Source organism: Pelobates fuscus, chromosome 6, assembly GCF_036172605.1.
Source record: "Pelobates fuscus isolate aPelFus1 chromosome 6, aPelFus1.pri, whole genome shotgun sequence".
NCBI classification, from domain to species: domain Eukaryota; kingdom Metazoa; phylum Chordata; class Amphibia; order Anura; family Pelobatidae; genus Pelobates; species Pelobates fuscus.
This window is the reverse complement of record NC_086322.1, coordinates 239,618,442-239,636,640: the sequence shown is the minus strand read 5'-3', so window position 1 is coordinate 239,636,640 and position 18,199 is coordinate 239,618,442.

Here is an 18,199-nt window from a genome sequence, read left to right as displayed (position 1 = left end):
TAGTCTCCAGATGCAATGGCGAAGTCTCGTTCAAACGTGTGTTCGAATCTTCGAACGGGAATTAGTCTCCGGATGCAATGGCGAAGTCCCGTTCAAACGTGTGTTCGAATCTTCGAACGGGAATTATTCTCCGGCTGCAATGGCGAAGTCCCGTTCAAACGTGTGTTCGAATCTTCGAACGGGAATTATTCTCCGGCTGCAATGGCGAAGTCCCGTTCAAACGTGTGGTCGAATCTTCGAACGGGAATTAGTCTCCGGCTGCAATGGCGAAGTCCCGTTCAAACGTGTGTTCGAATCTTCGAACAGGAATTAGTCTCCGGCTGCAATGGCGAAGTCCCGTTCAAACGTGTGTTCGAATCTCCGAACAGGAATTAGTCTCCGGCTGCAGTGGCGAAGTCCCGTTCAAACATGTGTTTGAATCTTTGAACGGGAATTAGTCTCCGGCTGCAGTGGCGAAGTCCCGTTCAAACGTGTGTTCGAATATTTGAACGAGAATTAGTCTCCGGCTGCAGTGGCGAAGTCCCGTTCAAACATGTGTTTGAATCTTTGAACGGGAATTAGTCTCCGGCTGCAGTGGCGAAGTCCCGTTCAAACGTGTGTTCGAATATTTGAACGAGAATTAGTCTCCGGCTGCAATGGCGAAGTCCCGTTCAAACGTGTGTTCGAATCTTCGAATGGGAATTAGTCTCCGGCTGCAATGGCGAAGTCCCGTTCAAACTTGTGTTCAAATCTTCGTACGGGTTTTAGTCTCCGGCTGCAATGGCGAAGTCCCGTTCAAAAGTTTGTTCGAATCTTCGAACAGGAATTAGTCTCCGGCTGCAATGGCGAAGTCCCATTCAAACGTGTGTTCGAATCTTCGAACGGGAATTAGTCTCCGGCTGCAATGGCGAAGTCCCGTTCAAACGTGCGTTTGAATCTTCGAACGGGAATTAGTCTCCAGCTGCAATGTCGAAGTCCCGTTCAAACGTGCGTTCGAATCTTCGAACGGGAATTAGTCTCCAGCTGCAATGTCGAAGTCCCGTTCAAACGTGTGTTCGAATCTTCGAACGGGAATTAGTCTCCGGCTGCAATGGCGAAGTCCCGTTCAAACGTGTGTTCGAATCTTCGAACAGGAATTAGTCTCCGGCTGCAATGGCGAAGTCCCATTCAAACGTGTGTTCGAATCTTCGAACGGGAATTAGTCTCCGGCTGCAATGGCGAAGTCCCGTTCAAACGTGTGTTCGAATCTTCGAACGGGAATTAGTCTCTGGCTGCAATGGCGAAGTCCCGTTCAAACGTGTGTTCGAATCTTCGAACGGGAATTAGTCTCAGGCTTCAATGGCGAAGTCCCGTTCAAACGTGTGTTCGAATCTTCGAATGGGAATTAGTCTCCGGCTGCAATGGCGAAGTCCCGTTCAAACATGTGGTCGAATCTTCGAACGGGAATTAGTCTCTAGCTGCAATGGCGAAGTCCCGTTCAAACGTGTGTTCGAATCTTCGAACGGGAATTAGTCTCCGGCTGCAATGGCGAAGTCCCGTTCAAACGTGTGTTCGAATCTTCGAACGGGAATTAGTCTCCGGCTGCAATGGCGAAGTCCCGTTCAAACGTGTGTTCGAATCTTCGAACGGGAATTAGTCTCCGGCTGCAATGGCGAAGTCCTGTTCAAACGTGTGTTCGAATCTTCGAACGGGAATTAGTCTCCGGCTGCAATGGCGAAGTCCCGTTCAAACGTGTGTTCGAATCTTCGAACGGGAATTAGTCTCCGGCTGCAATGGCGAAGTCCCGTTCAAACGTGTGTTCGAATCTTCGAACGGGAATTAGTCTCCGGCTGCAATGGCGAAATCCCGTTCAAACGTGTGTTCGAATCTTCGAACGGGAATTAGTCTCCGGATGCAATGGCGAAGTCTCGTTCAAACGTGTGTTCGAATCTTCGAACGGGAATTAGTCTCCGGATGCAATGGCGAAGTCCCGTTCAAACGTGTGTTCGAATCTTCTGTAACGGACCGTTTCACTTACAAGGGGATAAAACCCAGTTTAGGCGATAATCCCCTTTTCCATAGACAGGCACAGCTACTGCAGAACATCAGAACTCACGAGCTGGATACGAAATAACACTCCGAACTGGAACAGCTGAACAAGAAAAGCATACAATCGGCTTACACTCTTGGCAGTCAGCTTACAATCCAATCCCCCCCAAGAACGAGACGACACTTCATTTTGAGGGTTAAGCAGGAACTCAAGACTGGGACACCCAGTCTGGCTTTTATTACCAACAAATACATACAGGACACTCCCAGGGGGAGGATGAAATTAACCAATCACATGGATGTACCTCCCACACATTTCCTCCCCTTAGATTAACACTTAACACAATTATACTGTACACCTTTTTCCCCAATTCCTGGATGTACCCCAAATACATATGCTACACCTCCAAAACAGGTATCCCCTGATAGCCCTTATTCAGGGGGACAACATATGCAAGAATCAGCCCATTCGGATAAATGGTTCAGGAGTTATGGGACTTTAAAGTATTGACCGACCGCATGGGTAAAGTATCCGAAATCAGTTCCATGCATTTTGGCCCTGCGGTCGGTCACAAACAAGGGAATGAAAACAGACGAATTGCCTGTGTTATAGAGCCTGGAGAGGGTTTGAATGAATTCCCTTGTTTGTGGGGTTCTTTCTACCGAACGGGGGGTCATTCGGTAGTTTCCATACGAATTTCTGGAAGTATGGAGGTCTCAGCGGTGTTTGCCTAGTCAAGTGTCCGATTTCAGTTCCAGACACTCGACGGCAAAACACCGCTGTTCGGTAGTTAAAGATGGCTGCCGCCACGTGTTTGTTTCCCGAATGGCGGCCACCCAGAGGACAAAGACCACACTGCACTGATTGCCAATTACCCGTTTGCAACATTGTTGCAAACGGTAATTGGAGGCACACTTAGTCCTGGGTGGTCTGGTTGTTCGGTAGTTTCCTCAATATAATGAATGGAGTGATTCTACCGAACAATCAGATGAATACTGCATATATATATAACCCAGGTTAACTGCATACATAAATACATATACAATATACAGGCAGTACAATAGGATAGGCTTCACAGTCTTAAAGGGACAGTAGTCCCAAAATGTCCATTGCTGATTTTAAAGGGCCGGTAGCAGCAATATAAATTAGTACATGCCCAAATATAGTCTTTAGAGTGCAATATGTCCAGGGGCCATAGTCAGCGGGCAGGAGGCTAGCAGCCAGGCTTCTCCAGCCCACAGTGGCGAAGTTGGTTTCGCCACAATTCTCCCCTTTACCAATTAGACTAACAGGGTATCTGACCTCCTGCCGGTCAGTGCCCTGGTTAGTCCAGCAACCCACCCACAGAACAGAAGTAGTAGAGCAGCCCACCCATAATAAACAGTTACCACACCTGGGTGAGGGAGAATTTTGTCCAAGTTCAGGTGCCTCCCCACGGCTGGGTGAGAGACTGATAGGCTGCCTTGGTGGGTTGCTGAGGGGGCAGAGACCAGCGGTACTCTGTCCTGTTGCCAGCACTACCACGGGAGTTGTCTGGTGGGAGCCTGGCTGCTGGAGACCGACTGTCTCCCCTTTAGATATATCGCTCTGTGGCTGGGGGACAGGACCGACCGTCCCTATCCCTTGTGCTGTAAGTGCAGAGACTACGGTCCCATCTGCACAGATGTGGGGCTTAACATCTCCCCTTGGTGGGTTAGGCTGCCGCTGGAGAGAGGGTGTAACAAGCTCCTCTCTCTGGACGGTAAACTGCCGCTGGGGAGGGGGGTTAGCAGGCTCCTCTCCCTGCCACTCTCTCTGCTGGTGGAAAGGGGAACCAGCTGTCTCCCCTTTCATTCTCTTGTCCGGCTGCTGGGGTGCGAGACTGACTGTCTCTGCTCCCTGCAGGACACACTGCCGCTGGGGAGGATGGACGACACCATCAGCTCCCTGGGGCACACACTGCCGCTGGGGAGGGAGGACGCTGCTCTCCTCTCCCTTCGCTTCACACTGCCGTCTTGGCATCTCACTTTGCTGCTGGGGGGCAGGAACAACAACCTCTGCCCCCTGTAACTCAGCCTGCCGCTGGGGAGGAAGGACTGCACCTTCGGCTCCCTTGGACACACACGGCTGCTGGGGAGGATGGACGACACCATCAGCTCCCTGGGGCACACATTGCCGCTGGGGAGGGAGGACGCTGCTCTCCTCTCCCTTCCCTTCACACTGCCTTCTTGGCATATCACTTTGCTGCTGGGGGGCAGGAACAACAACCTCTGCCCCCTGTAACTCAGCCTGCCGCTGGGGAGGAAGGACTGCACCTTCGGCTCCTTTGGACACACACGGCTGCTGGGGAGGATGGACGACACCATCAGCTCCCTGGGGCACACATTGCCGCTGGGGAGGGAGGACGCTGCTCTCCTCTCCCTTCACTTCACACTGCCTTCTTGGCATCTCACTTTGCTGCTGGGGGGCAGGAACAACAACCTCTGCCCCCTGTAACTCAGCCTGCCGCTGGGGAGGAAGGACTGCACCTTCGGCTCCCTTGGACACACACGGCTGCTGGGGAGGATGGACGACACCATCAGCTCCCTGGGCCACACATTGCCGCTGGGGAGGGAGGACTGCAAACCCCCTGGCCCGCTCTGATTCCCACGGCAAGTACTCTCGCACTGCTTTCTTCACACGCTGTACTATATCCTCTGAGAGGTTGGGTCCACATAAAGCCAGTATCTTGGTGACCTCTCTGTCATACGCCTCTTGAGTGTAGCTGGGTGCCATGCTTGCTCTGCTGCAGTTGGTTCCTTGTAGATAGGGGCGCTGTACGGGTACTGGCGTTGCCCTCACTTTTTAATCCAGGAATGGTGTTGTCTGTAGCTGTCCCTCTGGTTGTAGGAACGATCCCGCCGCTTGCCACTAATTGTAACGGACCGTTTCACTTACAAGGGGATAAAACCCAGTTTAGGCGATAATCCCCTTTTCCATAGACAGGCACAGCTACTGCAGAACATCAGAACTCACGAGCTGGATACGAAATAACACTCCGAACTGGAACAGCTGAACAAGAAAAGCATACAATCGGCTTACACTCTTGGCAGTCAGCTTACAATCCAATCCCCCCCAAGAACGAGACGACACTTCATTTTGAGGGTTAAGCAGGAACTCAAGACTGGGACACCCAGTCTGGCTTTTATTACCAACAAATACATACAGGACACTCCCAGGGGGAGGATGAAATTAACCAATCACATGGATGTACCTCCCACACATTTCCTCCCCTTAGATTAACACTTAACACAATTATACTGTACACCTTTTTCCCCAATTCCTGGATGTACCCCAAATACATATGCTACACCTCCAAAACAGGTACCCCCTGATAGCCCTTATTCAGGGGGACAACATATGCAAGAATCAGCCCATTCGGATAAATGGTTCAGGAGTTATGGGACTTTAAAGTATTGACCGACCGCATGGGTAAAGTATCCGAAATCAGTTCCATGCATTTTGGCCCTGCGGTCGGTCACAAACAAGGGAATGAAAACAGACGAATTGCCTGTGTTATAGAGCCTGGAGAGGGTTTGAATGAATTCCCTTGTTTGTGGGGTTCTTTCTACCGAACGGGGGGTCATTCGGTAGTTTCCATACGAATTTCTGGAAGTATGGAGGTCTCAGCGGTGTTTGCCTAGTCAAGTGTCCGATTTCAGTTCCAGACACTCGACGGCAAAACACCGCTGTTCGGTAGTTAAAGATGGCTGCCGCCACGTGTTTGTTTCCCGAATGGCGGCCACCCAGAGGACAAAGACCACACTGCACTGATTGCCAATTACCCGTTTGCAACATTGTTGCAAACGGTAATTGGAGGCACACTTAGTCCTGGGTGGTCTGGTTGTTCGGTAGTTTCCTCAATATAATGAATGGAGTGATTCTACCGAACAATCAGATGAATACTGCATATATATATAACCCAGGTTAACTGCATACATAAATACATATACAATATACAGGCAGTACAATAGGATAGGCTTCACAGTCTTAAAGGGACAGTAGTCCCAAAATGTCCATTGCTGATTTTAAAGGGCCGGTAGCAGCAATATAAATTAGTACATGCCCAAATATAGTCTTTAGAGTGCAATATGTCCAGGGGCCATAGTCAGCGGGCAGGAGGCTAGCAGCCAGGCTTCTCCAGCCCACAGTGGCGAAGTTGGTTTCGCCACATCTTCAAACGGGAATTAGTCTCCGGCTGCAATGGCGAAGTCCCGTTCAAACGTGTGTTCGAATCTACGAACGGGAATTAGTCTCCGGCTGCAATGGCGAAGTCCCGTTCAAACGTGTGTTCGAATCTTCGAACGGGAATTAGTCTCCGGCTGCAATGGCGAAGTCCCGTTCAAACGTGTGTTCGAATCTTCGAACGGGAATTAGTCTCCAGATGCAATGGCGAAGTCTCGTTCAAACGTGTGTTCGAATCTTCGAACGGGAATTAGTCTCCGGATGCAATGGCGAAGTCCCGTTCAAACGTGTGTTCGAATCTTCGAACGGGAATTATTCTCCGGCTGCAATGGCGAAGTCCCGTTCAAACGTGTGTTCGAATCTTCGAACGGGAATTATTCTCCGGCTGCAATGGCGAAGTCCCGTTCAAACGTGTGGTCGAATCTTCGAACGGGAATTAGTCTCCGGCTGCAATGGCGAAGTCCCGTTCAAACGTGTGTTCGAATCTTCGAACAGGAATTAGTTTCCGGCTGCAATGGCGAAGTCCCGTTCAAACGTGTGTTCGAATCTTCGAACGGGAATTAGTCTCCGGCTGCAATGGCGAAGTCCCGTTCAAACGTGTGTTCGAATCTCCGAACAGGAATTAGTCTCCGGCTGCAGTGGCGAAGTCCCGTTCAAACATGTGTTTGAATCTTTGAACGGGAATTAGTCTCCGGCTGCAGTGGCGAAGTCCCGTTCAAACGTGTGTTCGAATATTTGAACGAGAATTAGTCTCCGGCTGCAATGGCGAAGTCCCGTTCAAACGTGTGTTCGAATCTTCGAATGGGAATTAGTCTCCGGCTGCAATGGCGAAGTCCCGTTCAAACGTGTGTTCAAATCTTCGTACGGGAATTAGTCTCCGGCTGCAATGGCGAAGTCCCGTTCAAAAGTTTGTTCGAATCTTCGAACAGGAATTAGTCTCCGGCTGCAATGGCGAAGTCCCATTCAAACGTGTGTTCGAATCTTCGAACGGGAATTAGTCTCCGGCTGCAATGGCGAAGTCCCGTTCAAACGTGCGTTTGAATCTTCGAACGGGAATTAGTCTCCAGCTGCAATGTCGAAGTCCCGTTCAAACGTGCGTTCGAATCTTCGAACGGGAATTAGTCTCCAGCTGCAATGTCGAAGTCCCGTTCAAACGTGTGTTCGAATCTTCGAACAGGAATTAGTCTCCGGCTGCAATGGCGAAGTCCCATTCAAACGTGTGTTCGAATCTTCGAACGGGAATTAGTCTCCGGCTGCAATGGCGAAGTCCCGTTCAAACGTGTGTTCGAATCTTCGAACGGGAATTAGTCTCTGGCTGCAATGGCGAAGTCCCGTTCAAACGTGTGTTCGAATCTTCGAACGGGAATTAGTCTCAGGCTTCAATGGCGAAGTCCCGTTCAAACGTGTGTTCGAATCTTCGAATGGGAATTAGTCTCCGGCTGCAATGGCGAAGTCCCGTTCAAACATGTGGTCGAATCTTCGAACGGGAATTAGTCTCTAGCTGCAATGGCGAAGTCCCGTTCAAACGTGTGTTCGAATCTTCGAACGGGAATTAGTCTCCGGCTGCAATGGCGAAGTCCCGTTCAAACGTGTGTTCGAATCTTCGAACGGGAATTAGTCTCCGGCTGCAATGGCGAAGTCCTGTTCAAACGTGTGTTCGAATCTCCGAACAGGAATTAGTCTCCGGCTGCAGTGGCGAAGTCCCGTTCAAACATGTGTTTGAATCTTTGAACGGGAATTAGTCTCCGGCTGCAGTGGCGAAGTCCCGTTCAAACGTGTGTTCGAATATTTGAACGAGAATTAGTCTCCGGCTGCAATGGCGAAGTCCCGTTCAAACGTGTGTTCGAATCTTCGAATGGGAATTAGTCTCCGGCTGCAATGGCGAAGTCCCGTTCAAACGTGTGTTCAAATCTTCGTACGGGAATTAGTCTCCGGCTGCAATGGCGAAGTCCCGTTCAAAAGTTTGTTCGAATCTTCGAACAGGAATTAGTCTCCGGCTGCAATGGCGAAGTCCCATTCAAACGTGTGTTCGAATCTTCGAACGGGAATTAGTCTCCGGCTGCAATGGCGAAGTCCCGTTCAAACGTGCGTTTGAATCTTCGAACGGGAATTAGTCTCCAGCTGCAATGTCGAAGTCCCGTTCAAACGTGCGTTCGAATCTTCGAACGGGAATTAGTCTCCAGCTGCAATGTCGAAGTCCCGTTCAAACGTGTGTTCGAATCTTCGAACGGGAATTAGTCTCCGGCTGCAATGGCGAAGTCCCGTTCAAACGTGTGTTCGAATCTTCGAACAGGAATTAGTCTCCGGCTGCAATGGCGAAGTCCCGTTCAAACGTGTGTTCAAATCTTCGTACGGGAATTAGTCTCCGGCTGCAATGGCGAAGTCCCGTTCAAAAGTTTGTTCGAATCTTCGAACAGGAATTAGTCTCCGGCTGCAATGGCGAAGTCCCATTCAAACGTGTGTTCGAATCTTCGAACGGGAATTAGTCTCCGGCTGCAATGGCGAAGTCCCGTTCAAACGTGCGTTTGAATCTTCGAACGGGAATTAGTCTCCAGCTGCAATGTCGAAGTCCCGTTCAAACGTGCGTTCGAATCTTCGAACGGGAATTAGTCTCCAGCTGCAATGTCGAAGTCCCGTTCAAACGTGTGTTCGAATCTTCGAACAGGAATTAGTCTCCGGCTGCAATGGCGAAGTCCCATTCAAACGTGTGTTCGAATCTTCGAACGGGAATTAGTCTCCGGCTGCAATGGCGAAGTCCCGTTCAAACGTGTGTTCGAATCTTCGAACGGGAATTAGTCTCTGGCTGCAATGGCGAAGTCCCGTTCAAACGTGTGTTCGAATCTTCGAACGGGAATTAGTCTCAGGCTTCAATGGCGAAGTCCCGTTCAAACGTGTGTTCGAATCTTCGAATGGGAATTAGTCTCCGGCTGCAATGGCGAAGTCCCGTTCAAACATGTGGTCGAATCTTCGAACGGGAATTAGTCTCTAGCTGCAATGGCGAAGTCCCGTTCAAACGTGTGTTCGAATCTTCGAACGGGAATTAGTCTCCGGCTGCAATGGCGAAGTCCCGTTCAAACGTGTGTTCGAATCTTCGAACGGGAATTAGTCTCCGGCTGCAATGGCGAAGTCCTGTTCAAACGTGTGTTCGAATCTCCGAACAGGAATTAGTCTCCGGCTGCAGTGGCGAAGTCCCGTTCAAACATGTGTTTGAATCTTTGAACGGGAATTAGTCTCCGGCTGCAGTGGCGAAGTCCCGTTCAAACGTGTGTTCGAATATTTGAACGAGAATTAGTCTCCGGCTGCAATGGCGAAGTCCCGTTCAAACGTGTGTTCGAATCTTCGAATGGGAATTAGTCTCCGGCTGCAATGGCGAAGTCCCGTTCAAACGTGTGTTCAAATCTTCGTACGGGAATTAGTCTCCGGCTGCAATGGCGAAGTCCCGTTCAAAAGTTTGTTCGAATCTTCGAACAGGAATTAGTCTCCGGCTGCAATGGCGAAGTCCCATTCAAACGTGTGTTCGAATCTTCGAACGGGAATTAGTCTCCGGCTGCAATGGCGAAGTCCCGTTCAAACGTGCGTTTGAATCTTCGAACGGGAATTAGTCTCCAGCTGCAATGTCGAAGTCCCGTTCAAACGTGCGTTCGAATCTTCGAACGGGAATTAGTCTCCAGCTGCAATGTCGAAGTCCCGTTCAAACGTGTGTTCGAATCTTCGAACGGGAATTAGTCTCCGGCTGCAATGGCGAAGTCCCGTTCAAACGTGTGTTCGAATCTTCGAACAGGAATTAGTCTCCGGCTGCAATGGCGAAGTCCCATTCAAACGTGTGTTCGAATCTTCGAACGGGAATTAGTCTCCGGCTGCAATGGCGAAGTCCCGTTCAAACGTGTGTTCGAATCTTCGAACGGGAATTAGTCTCTGGCTGCAATGGCGAAGTCCCGTTCAAACGTGTGTTCGAATCTTCGAACGGGAATTAGTCTCAGGCTTCAATGGCGAAGTCCCGTTCAAACGTGTGTTCGAATCTTCGAATGGGAATTAGTCTCCGGCTGCAATGGCGAAGTCCCGTTCAAACATGTGGTCGAATCTTCGAACGGGAATTAGTCTCTAGCTGCAATGGCGAAGTCCCGTTCAAACGTGTGTTCGAATCTTCGAACGGGAATTAGTCTCCGGCTGCAATGGCGAAGTCCCGTTCAAACGTGTGTTCGAATCTTCGAACGGGAATTAGTCTCCGGCTGCAATGGCGAAGTCCTGTTCAAACGTGTGTTCGAATCTTCGAACGGGAATTAGTCTCCGACTGCAATGGCGAAGTCTCCGGCTGCAATGGCGAAGTCCCGTTCAAACGTGTGTTCGAATCTTCGAACGGGAATTAGTCTCCGGCTGCAATGGCGAAGTCCCGTTCAAACGTGTGTTCGAATCTTCGAACGGGAATTAGTCTCCGGCTGCAATGGCGAAGTCCTGTTCAAACGTGTGTTCGAATCTTCGAACGGGAATTAGTCTCCGGCTGCAATGGCGAAGTCTCCGGCTGCAATGGCGAAGTCCCGTTCAAACGTGTGTTCGAATCTTCGAACGGGAATTAGTCTCCGGCTGCAATGGCGAAGTCCCGTTCAAACGTGTGTTCGAATCTTCGAACGGGAATTAGTCTCCGGATGCAATGGCGAAGTCCCGTTCAAACGTGTGTTCGAATCTTCGAACGGGAATTAGTCTCCGGATGCAATGGCGTAGTCCCGTTCAAACGTGTGTTTGAATCTTCGAACGGGAATTAGTCTCCGGCTGCAATGGCGAAGTCCCGTTCAAACGTGTGTTCGAATCTTCGAACGGGAATTAGTCTCCGGCTTCAATGGCGAAGTCCCGTTCAAACGTGTGTTCGAATCTTCGAACGGGAATTAGTCTCCGGCTGCAGTGGCGAAGTCCCGTTCAAACGTGTGTTCGAATCTTCGAACGGGAATTAGTCTCCGGCTGCAGTGGCGAAGTCCCGTTCAAACGTGTGTTCGAATCTTCGAACGTGAATTAGTCTCCGGCTGCAATGGCGAAGTCCCGTTCGAATCTTCGAACGGGAATTAGTCTCCGGCTGCAATGGCGAAGTCCCATTCAAATGTGTGTTCGAATCTTCGAACGGGAATTAGTCTCCGGCTGCAGTGGCGAAGCCCCGTTCAAACGTGTGTTCGAATCTTCGAACGGGAATTAGTCTCCGGCTGCAATGGCGAAGTCCCGTTCAAACGTGTGTTCGAATCTTCGAACGGGAATTAGTCTCCGGCTGCAATGGCGAAGTCCCGTTCAAACGTGTGTTCGAATCTTCGAACGGGAATTAGTCTCCGGCTGCAATGGCGAAGTCCTGTTCAAACGTTTGGTCGAATCTTCGAACGGGAATAAGTCTCCGGCTGCAATGGCGAAGTCCCGTTCAAACGTGCGTTTGAATCTTCGAACGGGAATTAGTCTCCGGCTGCAATGGCGAAGTCCCGTTCAAACGTGTGTTCGAATATTCGAACGGGAATTAGTCTCCGGCTACAATGGCGAAGTCCCGTTCAAACGTGTGTTCGAATCTTCGAACGGGAATTAGTCTCCGGCTGCAATGGCGAAGTCCCGTTCAAACGTGTGTTCGAATATTCGAACGGGAATTAGTCTCCGGCTACAATGGCAAAGTCCCGTTCAAACGTGTGTTCGAATCTTCGAACGGGATTTAGTCTCCGGCTGCAGTGGCGGAGTCCCGTTCAAACGTGTGTTCGAATCTTCGAACGGGAATTAGTCTCCAGCTGCAATGTCGAAGTCCCGTTCAAACGTGTGTTCGAATCTTCGAACGGGAATTAGTCTCCAGCTGCAATGTCGAAGTCCCGTTCAAACGTGTGTTCGAATCTTCGAACGGGAATTAGTCTCCAGCTGCAATGTCGAAGTCCCGTTCAAACGTGTGTTCGAATCTTCGAACGGGAATTAGTCTCCAGCTGCAATGGCGAAGTCCCGTTCAAACGTGTGTTCGAATCTTCGAACGGGAATTAGTCTCCGGCTGCAATGGCGAAGTCCCGTTCAAACGTGTGTTCGAATCTTCGAACGGGAATTAGTCTCCGGCTGCAATGGCGAAGTCCCGTTCAAACGTGTGTTCGAATCTTCGAACGGGAATTAGTCTCCGGCTGCAATGGCGAAGTCCCGTTCAAACGTGTGTTCGAATCTTCGAACGGGAATTAGTCTCCGGCTGCAGTGGCGAAGTCCCGTTCAAACGTGTGTTCGAATCTTCGAACGGGAATTAGTCTCCGGCTGCAATGGCGAAGTCCCGTTCAAACGTGTGGTCGAATCTTCGAACGGGAATTAGTCTCCGGCTGCAATGGCGAAGTCCCGTTCAAACGTGTGTTCGAATCTTCGAACGGGAATTAGTCTCTAGCTGCAATGGCGAAGTCCCGTTCAAACGTGTGTTCGAATCTTCGAACGGGAATTAGTCTCCGGCTGCAATGGCGAAGTCCCGTTCAAACGTGTGTTCGAATCTTCGAACGGGAATTAGTCTCCGGCTGCAATGGCAAAGTCCTGTTCAAACGTGTGTTCGAATCTTCGAACGGGAATTAGTCTCCGGCTGCAATGGCGAAGTCTCCGGCTGCAATGGCGAAGTCCCGTTCAAACGTGTGTTCGAATCTTCGAACGGGAATTAGTCTCCGGCTGCAATGGCGAAGTCCCGTTCAAACGTGTGTTCGAATCTTCGAACGGGAATTAGTCTTCGGCTGCAATGGCAAAGTCCCGTTCAAACGTGTGTTCGAATCTTCGAACGGGAATTAGTCTCCGGCTGCAATGGCGAAGTCCTGTTCAAACGTGTGTTCGAATCTTCGAACGGGAATTAGTCTCCGGCTGCAATGGCGAAGTCTCCGGCTGCAATGGCGAAGTCCCGTTCAAACGTGTGTTCGAATCTTCGAACGGGAATTAGTCTCCGGCTGCAATGGCGAAGTCCCGTTCAAACGTGTGTTCGAATCTTCGAACGGGAATTAGTCTCCGGCTGCAATGGCGAAGTCCCGTTCAAACGTGTGTTCGAATCTTCGAACGGGAATTAGTCTCCGGATGCAATGGCGAAGTCTCGTTCAAACGTGTGTTCGAATCTTCGAACGGGAATTAGTCTCCGGATGCAATGGCGAAGTCCCGTTCAAACGTGTGTTCGAATCTTCGAACGGGAATTATTCTCCGGCTGCAATGGCGAAGTCCCGTTCAAACGTGTGTTCGAATCTTCGAACGGGAATTATTCTCCGGCTGCAATGGCGAAGTCCCGTTCAAACGTGTGGTCGAATCTTCGAACGGGAATTAGTCTCCGGCTGCAATGGCGAAGTCCCGTTCAAACGTGTGTTCGAATCTTCGAACAGGAATTAGTCTCCGGCTGCAATGGCGAAGTCCCGTTCAAACGTGTGTTCGAATCTTCGAACGGGAATTAGTCTCCGGCTGCAATGGCGAAGTCCTGTTCAAACGTGTGTTCGAATATTCGAACGGGAATTAGTCTCCGGCTGCAATGGCGAAGTCCCGTTCAAACGTGTGTTCGAATCTCCGAACAGGAATTAGTCTCCGGCTGCAGTGGCGAAGTCCCGTTCAAACATGTGTTTGAATCTTTGAACGGGAATTAGTCTCCGGCTGCAGTGGCGAAGTCCCGTTCAAACGTGTGTTCGAATATTTGAACGAGAATTAGTCTCCGGCTGCAATGGCGAAGTCCCGTTCAAACGTGTGTTCGAATCTTCGAATGGGAATTAGTCTCCGGCTGCAATGGCGAAGTCCCGTTCAAACGTGTGTTCAAATCTTCGTACGGGAATTAGTCTCCGGCTGCAATGGCGAAGTCCCGTTCAAAAGTTTGTTCGAATCTTCGAACAGGAATTAGTCTCCGGCTGCAATGGCGAAGTCCCGTTCAAACGTGTGTTCGAATCTTCGAACGGGAATTAGTCTCCGGCTGCAATGGCGAAGTCCCGTTCAAACGTGTGTTCGAATCTTCGAACGGGAATTAGTCTCCGGCTGCAATGGCGAAGTCCTGTTCAAACGTGTGTTCGAATCTTCGAACGGGAATTAGTCTCTGGCTGCAATGGCGAAGTCTCCGGCTGCAATGGCGAAGTCTCCGGCTGCAATGGCGAAGTCCCGTTCAAACGTGTGTTCGAATCTTCGAACGGGAATTAGTCTCCGGCTGCAATGGCGAAGTCCCGTTCAAACGTGTGTTCGAATCTTCGAACGGGAATTAGTCTCCGGCTGCAATGGCGAAGTCCCGTTCAAACGTGTGTTCGAATCTTCGAACGGGAATTAGTCTCCGGCTGCAATGGCGAAATCCCGTTCAAACGTGTGTTCGAATCTTCGAACGGGAATTAGTCTCCGGATGCAATGGCGAAGTCTCGTTCAAACGTGTGTTCGAATCTTCGAACGGGAATTAGTCTCCGGATGCAATGGCGAAGTCCCGTTCAAACGTGTGTTCGAATCTTCGAACGGGAATTAGTCTCCGGCTGCAATGGCGAAGTCCCGTTCAAACGTGTGTTCGAATCTACGAACGGGAATTAGTCTCCGGCTGCAATGGCGAAGTCCCGTTCAAACGTGTGTTCGAATCTTCGAACGGGAATTAGTCTCCGGCTGCAATGGCGAAGTCCCGTTCAAACGTGTGTTCGAATCTTCGAACGGGAATTAGTCTCCAGATGCAATGGCGAAGTCTCGTTCAAACGTGTGTTCGAATCTTCGAACGGGAATTAGTCTCCGGATGCAATGGCGAAGTCCCGTTCAAACGTGTGTTCGAATCTTCGAACGGGAATTATTCTCCGGCTGCAATGGCGAAGTCCCGTTCAAACGTGTGTTCGAATCTTCGAACGGGAATTATTCTCCGGCTGCAATGGCGAAGTCCCGTTCAAACGTGTGGTCGAATCTTCGAACGGGAATTAGTCTCCGGCTGCAATGGCGAAGTCCCGTTCAAACGTGTGTTCGAATCTTCGAACAGGAATTAGTCTCCGGCTGCAATGGCGAAGTCCCGTTCAAACGTGTGTTCGAATCTTCGAACGGGAATTAGTCTCCGGCTGCAATGGCGAAGTCCCGTTCAAACGTGTGTTCGAATATTTGAACGAGAATTAGTCTCCGGCTGCAATGGCGAAGTCCCGTTCAAACGTGTGTTCGAATCTTCGAACGGGAATTAGTCTCCGGCTGCAATGGCGAAGTCCCGTTCAAACGTGTGTTCAAATCTTCGTACGGGAATTAGTCTCTGGCTGCAATGGCGAAGTCCCGTTCAAAAGTGTGTTCGAATCTTCGAACGGGAATTAGTCTCCGGCTGCAATGGTGAAGTCCCATTCAAACGTGTGTTCGAATCTTCGAACGGGAATTAGTCTCCGGCTGCAATGGCGAAGTCCCGTTCAAACGTGTGTTCGAATCTTCGAACAGGAATTAGTCTCCGGCTGCAATGGCGAAGTCCCATTCAAACGTGTGTTCGAATCTTCGAACGGGAATTAGTCTCCGGCTGCAATGGCGAAGTCCCGTTCAAACGTGTGTTCGAATCTTCGAACGGGAATTAGTCTCTGGCTGCAATGGCGAAGTCCCGTTCAAACGTGTGTTCGAATCTTCGAACGGGAATTAGTCTCCGGCTGCAATGGCGAAGTCCCGTTCAAACGTGTGTTCGAATCTTCGAACGGGAATTAGTCTCCGGCTGCAATGGCGAAGTCCCGTTCAAACGTGTGTTCGAATCTTTGAACGGGAATTAGTCTCTAGCTGCAATGGCGAAGTCCCGTTCAAACGTGTGTTCGAATCTTCGAACGGGAATTAGTCTCCAGCTGCAATGTCGAAGTCCCGTTCAAACGTGCGTTCGAATCTTCGAACAGGAATTAGTCTCCAGCTGCAATGTCGAAGTCCCGTTCAAACGTGTGTTCGAATCTTCGAACGGGAATTAGTCTCCGGCTGCAATGGCGAAGTCCCGTTCAAACGTGTGTTCGAATCTTCGAACAGGAATTAGTCTCCGGCTGCAATGGCGAAGTCCCGTTCAAACGTGTGTTCGAATCTTCGAACGGGAATTAGTCTCCGGCTGCAATGGCGAAGTCCCGTTCAAACGTGTGGTCGAATCTTCGAACGGGAATTAGTCTCCGGCTGCAATGGCGAAGTCCCGTTCAAACGTGTGTTCGAATCTTCGAACAGGAATTAGTCTCCGGCTGCAATGGCGAAGTCCCGTTCAAACGTGTGTTCGAATCTTCGAACGGGAATTAGTCTCCGGCTGCAATGGCGAAGTCCTGTTCAAACGTGTGTTCGAATATTCGAACGGGAATTAGTCTCCGGATGCAATGGCGAAGTCCCGTTCAAACGTGTGTTCGAATCTCCGAACAGGAATTAGTCTCCGGCTGCAGTGGCGAAGTCCCGTTCAAACATGTGTTTGAATATTTGAACGGGAATTAGTCTCCGGCTGCAGTGGCGAAGTCCCGTTCAAACGTGTGTTCGAATATTTGAACGAGAATTAGTCTCCGGCTGCAATGGCGAAGTCCCGTTCAAACGTGTGTTCGAATCTTCGAACGGGAATTAGTCTCCGGCTGCAATGGCGAAGTCCCATTCAAACGTGTGTTCGAATCTTCGAACGGGAATTAGTCTCCGGCTGCAATGGCGAAGTCCCGTTCAAACGTGTGTTCGAATCTTCGAACGGGAATTAGTCTCTGGCTGCAATGGCGAAGTCCCGTTCAAACTTGTGTTCGAATCTTCGAATGGGAATTAGTCTCCGGCTGCAATGGCGAAGTCCCGTTCAAACATGTGGTCGAATCTTCGAACGGGAATTAGTCTCCGGCTGCAATGGCGAAGTCCCGTTCAAACGTGTGTTCGAATCTTTGAACGGGAATTAGTCTCTAGCTGCAATGGCGAAGTCCCGTTCAAACGTGTGTTCGAATCTTCGAACGGGAATTAGTCTCCAGCTGCAATGTCGAAGTCCCGTTCAAACGTGCGTTCGAATCTTCGAACGGGAATTAGTCTCCAGCTGCAATGTCGAAGTCCCGTTCAAACGTGTGTTCGAATCTTCGAACGGGAATTAGTCTCCGGCTGCAATGGCGAAGTCCCGTTCAAACGTGTGTTCGAATCTTCGAACAGGAATTAGTCTCCGGCTGCAATGGCGAAGTCCCGTTCAAACGTGTGTTCGAATCTTCGAACAGGAATTAGTCTCCGGCTGCAATGGCGAAGTCCCGTTCAAACGTGTGTTCGAATCTTCGAACGGGAATTAGTCTCCGGCTGCAATGGCGAAGTCCTGTTCAAACGTGTGTTCGAATATTCGAACGGGAATTAGTCTCCGGATGCAATGGCGAAGTCCCGTTCAAACGTGTGCTCGAATCTCCGAACAGGAATTAGTCTCCGGCTGCAGTGGCGAAGTCCCGTTCAAACATGTGTTTGAATCTTTGAACGGGAATTAGTCTCCGGCTGCAGTGGCGAAGTCCCGTTCAAACGTGTGTTCGAATATTTGAACGAGAATTAGTCTCCGGCTGCAATGGCGAAGTCCCGTTCAAACGTGTGTTCGAATCTTCGAACGGGAATTAGTCTCCGGCTGCAATGGCGAAGTCCCATTCAAACGTGTGTTCGAATCTTCGAACGGGAATTAGTCTCCGGCTGCAATGGCGAAGTCCCGTTCAAACGTGCGTTTGAATCTTCGAACGGGAATTAGTCTCCAGCTGCAATGTCGAAGTCCCGTTCAAACGTGTGTTCGAATCTTCGCACGGGAATTAGTCTCCAGCTGCAATGTCGAAGTCCCGTTCAAACGTGTGTTCGAATCTTCGAACGGGAATTAGTCTCCGGCTGCAATGGCGAAGTCCCGTTCAAACGTGTGTTCGAATCTTCGAACAGGAATTAGTCTCCGGCTGCAATGGCGAAGTCCCATTCAAACGTGTGTTCGAATCTTCGAACGGGAATTAGTCTCCGGCTGCAATGGCGAAGTCCCGTTCAAACGTGTGTTCGAATCTTCGAACGGGAATTAGTCTCCGGCTGCAATGGCGAAGTCCCGTTCAAACGTGTGTTCAAATCTTCGTACGGGAATTAGTCTCCGGCTGCAAAAGCGAAGTCCCG